Source organism: Rattus norvegicus, chromosome 20 (genome assembly GCF_036323735.1).
Source record: "Rattus norvegicus strain BN/NHsdMcwi chromosome 20, GRCr8, whole genome shotgun sequence".
In the NCBI taxonomy this organism is placed as follows: domain Eukaryota; kingdom Metazoa; phylum Chordata; class Mammalia; order Rodentia; family Muridae; genus Rattus; species Rattus norvegicus.
The window spans coordinates 28,712,042-28,717,469 of NC_086038.1; the positions used below are offsets into that span (position 1 = coordinate 28,712,042).

The 5,428-nt window shown below is 48.3% G+C and overlaps 1 pseudogene; it reads left to right on the forward strand.

Annotated features, from left to right (window-relative positions):
- Positions 1-1,098, forward strand: Rpl37a-ps15 (ribosomal protein L37A, pseudogene 15; annotated as a pseudogene).
- Positions 1,099-5,428: the final 4,330 nt, after the last annotated feature.

Consider the following 5,428-nt stretch of genomic DNA (forward strand, 5'->3'; position numbering starts at 1 on the left):
ATGCCTACGTCCTTGGCTGTGGAGGAGGAGGCCATGGTAACTGGCCACATATCACTGGAGTATGTTGAAAGGTTCTGTAGCCATGGTCAAGCCGTAGCCCAGGCACAGGCAGAACTCTCCTGTCTGGTACTTGACTTTCCTGACAAGAATCGAGAGGAAAATGACAGATGCCCAGGTCCCTCTGTAGATGACTCCTTAGGGATCCTGCCACTAGAGGCTGGTGTTCAGATCCTGAGCTGGCTTCAGTGGGCCCTGAACCCTTAGTCCCTTGAATGGACACCCATGTCTACTGGGGATTATAGTACAGGGGTATCAGACGTCCAAATTATAGGGCTATCAGAACTGGTGACTAGGATGAAGAAAAATGACCAGGGGTTGGCACATGCTTTTAATCTAAGCACATAGAGGCAGAGGCAGGTGGATCTCTGTGTGTTCCAGCCCAGCCTGGTCTATATAGGGAGTTCCAGGATAGCCAGGGTCACAGAGTGAGACTCCATTTCAACGAAACAAAACAAAACCACCCAAAAGCCTGGGCTAATGTCAGGAGGGGAAGGCAGCATCTCCACAAACACGCCTTGTGTATACCATGTATAGACAGCACGTTCTCTTCTACATGTTGCTCCAGAGTCAGAGGTTCTCAACCTGTGGGTCATGACCCTTCACCCCTTCAGAGTGCCGAGAGGTTGATTGACACTTTCATAGGGGTCATACATCAGCTATCCGGTATGTAAGATTTTTACATTAAAATTTATAGTAGCCTCTTCGGGCTTGGGCTTCGGTTCCGGCGACATAGCTAAACTCACCAAGAAGGCCGGGATCTTTGGGAAATACGGGACCCTCCGGAAAATGGTGAAGAAAATTGAAATCAACCAGCATACCAAGTATACTTGCTCCTTCTGTGGCAAGACGAAGATTAAGAGATGAACCGTTGGCATCTGGCATTGTGGTTCCTGAGTGAAAACGGTGGCCGGCGGGACCTGGACCTACAACACCACCTTTGCAGTAGCAGTGAAGTCTGCCATCAGAAGACTGAAGGAACTGATAGACCAGTAGAAGCCCTACCGTTTGAGACTTGCCTGGCCTGCAATAAACGGGTTAATTTACGGGGAAAAAATTATAGTAGCAAAATTATAGTTATGAAGCAGCAATGAAAATAATGTTATAGTTAGGGGTCACCACAACAGGAAGAACCATATTAAAGGGTCTCGGCATTAGGAAGGTTGAGAACCACAGATCCAGTCACAGGCCATGTAGCCACTCCCTCTGTGAAGGCCCCGCCCTCTTCTAGACCCCGCCCTCTTCTAGACCCCGCCCTTTTCTGAAGCTTTCCCTCCTTGAGCCTGTTCTCAGAGGCCATCTGGACACACAATCTGTGCTTTCCACTTGTACGGATTCTGGTTTTTAAAACATCCTGGATGGCAGACTAGGCTGCTGTTTTTGCAAAAGCTGTCTGGGACGGAATGAACTTTCCTTCCCACAGCAGCCAGGATCATCATCAACCATCTCCAGGGTGGAAAAATAGGTGATGAGGCCGCGGGTGAGGGAATGGCCCCAGCTTGTCTTTGCTTATTGTTGGTGGACTGGAAAGACGTGGTCCCAGAAGCTCCCCTTGAGCCCAACAAGTCTCATGCTAAGTCTGAGTTTTAAGAGGTAACAAGCCACTCAAAGATGTCTGGGAAAGTTTTCAACTGGGTACTGACTAGTTTTATGTCAACCTGACATATGCTAGAGTCATTTTGGAAGAGGGAAACCCAATTGAGAGAAAAAGGCCCCCACTAGATTGGCCTTTGGTAGACTTTCTGGATTTATGGGGGAGGTCCAAGTACCTTGTGGGCAGTGCCACCCTGGGCTGGTGGTCCTGGGTTCTATGAGAAAGGAGGCTGAGAAAGTCATGGGGAGCGAGTCAATGAGCAGCACCCCTCCATGGCTTCTCGGTTCCTGACTCTGGGTTCCTACCCTGCTTGAGTTCCTGCTCTGACTTCCTTCAGTGATGGACTGTTGCCTGGAAATGTTGTTTTGGGGGTCATAGTGTTTATCACAGCAACAGAGACCTTAGCAAGACAAACAGTGTGCATCGTTCATGCACAGCTGAGATCCAGGAAAGAAGCACAAGCAGTCGGGTGTGACAGCCACACCTGTAATGCCAGCATTTGGGAGGCAGAAGGGAGAGAGGTGGGCAGGTCTCTGTGAGTTTGAGGCCAGCCTGGTCTACAGAGTGAGTTCCAGGACAGCCAGGGCTACATAGTCAGATCGTGTGTCAAAAAAGAAAAAAAAAAGAAAGAAAAAAGAAAAAGAAAGAAAGAAGAAACAGTGTGTCCACCCATGCATGTGACAAGGCTTGGGCTCCTGTGACAGCGTCTGGAAGATGTCCCTGTAAACAGCTTTGCCTAACTCCAGGCTCCCTTCGGGTAGCTTTGCACAGGTCTCCTCTACCCATTTCTATTTCCTCATAAGTTGAACGGGCATGGTGGTCCCCTCCTGTGATGCCATCATTTGAGAAGATAAGGCAGGAGGATCACCATGAGTTTGAAGTGAATCTAGACTATAGAGTGAAACCCTGTCACAAACAAACAAACAAACAAACAAACAAACAAACAAACAAACAAACAGAACGCCAGTTGTGATATCCCATTCTGGTAGGTATGGGCTGAACAGGATGCAGCAGGAGGACCTGGAGTCTGATGCCAGACTGAGTTGCTGCCCCCTTCAGGCTGGACATGGTAATGCATACCTGTGAGTAGTACTTGGGATCTGAAGGCAAGAGGATCAGAAGTTCAAAGTCATCCTTCTTCGTAGTGAGTTTGAAGCCAGCCAGGAAGACAGTGAGAAAGTATCTGGAGAAGAAGAAAAAGGAGGCAGGGAAGGAGGGAGAGAAGGAGGAGGGGGATGAAAAGGGACGGGGAGGAAGGGGGAGGGAGGGAAGAAGAAAGGGGAGGGAGGGAAGGAGTGGGAGGGAGAGGAAGGGAGAGACAGAGGGAAAAAGAAAGGAGAGATAAACTGGAGAAATGGCTGACTAGTTAAAGATACATGTCGCTCTTGCAGAAGATTCAATTTTGGTTCTCAGAACTCACATTGGAACCTCACAAACATCTAACTCCAAGAGTGCCAGTGCAGGGGGCTGGAGAGATGGCTCAGTGGTTAAGAGCACTGACTGCTCTTCCAGAGGTCCTGAGTTCAAATCCCAGCAACCACATGGTGGCTCACAACCATCTGTAATGGGATCTGATGCCCTGTTCTGGTGTGTCTGAAGACAGCTACAGTGTACTCACATATATAAAATAAATCTTTAAAAAAAAGAGTCCCAGTGCCATCTTCTGGTCTCCATGAGCACTGCACCCACAGTCTCAGAAACACACATCTACATATAATTAAACAGAAATAAATAGCCTTCTGCCCTCACACTGGACCACCCTCACCATGCCTGAAGACACCCGGTGAGTCCATGAGCATCTGTCCATGCTGTGGAAATCAGTACCAAGGACCTTGCATCCATGTAGATGAAGGTGGCCAAGGCTGACAGAGCCAGAGGCAAGTCTAAAGGCCGAGTTAAAACCTCTGCCAGCTGAGAGGCCACCCACAGGATGGGCAAGGCAGGTCATTCTCCAATTGGCTGAGCCTGATAAAATTGTCTTGGAAAAAAAATGACCAGAAGATATCCAATACACAAATAAACACAAACAAACAAATAAAAACAAACAAAATAAAAAAACAAAGGAAGGGAAGAAAAGGAAAAAGAAAGAAGAAAAGCCATGCTGGAGATGGCTTCGTGGTTGAGAACGCAGAAGAGCCCAGTTTGACTCTCTCAGAAGTCACACTGCACCTCACAGCCATCTGTAACTCCAGTTCCGGGGGATACAACACCTCTAATGGCTGCTGTGGGTACCTGTATACAGGTGGAGCACGAACATGCAGACAAAACACCCCCGTGGATTTATTAGCAGTAGCTATTTATTTATTCACTTTACATCCTGATTGCCCCTCATCTCCTCCCAGTCCTGCCATTCCCCTCAGTACTCCCTCTTCTCCCCTCAAAACAGGAAGCCCCCTTTGGGTACTGCTCCCCTGGGACCTCCAGTCAAAATAGACTAAGCACATCTCCTCCCACTGAGGCCCAGTCGAAGTCCAGGTAGGGGGAGGGGATCCAATGGCAGGCCTAGGTCCGGTCCCTGGAGACTCCCTGATTGGTGGCTTAGTCTCTATGAGTTCCCATGGGCACAGGCTAGTGGACTTTGTAGCTCTTCTCATGGTGTCCTTGCTCAATTCTATCCCCCACTCTTCCACAAGACTCGCTGAGCTCTGCCTGATGGCTGTAGGCCTCTGCACCGTTTTTCTGCCAGTTGAGGCCTCTCAGGAGACAGGTTTGTTAGAGTCCCATTTGGCTGTTCCTGGCACTAATATGCATTTTAAAACAAAAATAAAACATAAAGAAGTGTAGCCAGACAATTGTCTTACACACACACACACACACACACACACACACACACACACACACCTCCAAGAAAATAGCCATTGTCATCTGTCATTGTCACAGTGTTTGAATCATGGACAGACATGTTCATGTTATCCCACAATGCCAGAATTTGTTGAGTAACACTGAATTCACAATGCTTAGTGGTTTCTGTGATGTCAATTTGTCATCCAGATACCCAGGCAAACTGGTGACTGCAACGTCCTTTCCAGTCTTTTAATCACTAATAACAACTCTCGGCACATGGCACATAGCAAATTATCTACACACACACTCGCAGGCTCACACGCACACACACACACACACACACACACGTACTCATATGCATATACAGAGGCAAACATAGTAGGGTGTAATTATTAAAAAAATAATCCACACTATAACCGGCTAGGCACCAGAGGTCTTGGTCTGTTCCCAGCCTGGTACATAGTCCGAGATGGAGACTGCGTGTTTGTCCTAGCCAACACCTCTCCCACGAACACCAGCTCTGCCTCTCCAGAGCTCTGAGCTCGCTCTCTGTGTCCCTGCAGACAGCTGCTGCCAAACTGTTCTGCAATCCCAGTTTCCGAAGCTAGCTGGGGGCACACTCTCGCCAGCCTGCGCCCCGCTGCGGTTACCTCTCCTCTGTGGCCCACCTGAGTCACTGTGCATGTAAAACACCAGACAATCTTAGTTTAGAATCCACAGATGACACAACCACTGGGTGTGGAATCTATCATCCTAAATTCATCAACTACTCTGTTAGAGATCTTCTGGTGGCAGAATTCACCACCACATCTAACAGCTTCTGGTCTATATGTTGCTTCCTTTACTCCCACCTTACCATCCAAAAAAGACAGTTCCTTCCTCCTGCGTTCCCTCGTCTTCTCTCAGACCCAGAAGGCCCGCCTCCTCCTCATCCAATGATTGGCTTCTTGTCATCTTTATTATCCAATCAATTAATTAGGGGAAACTTCCACT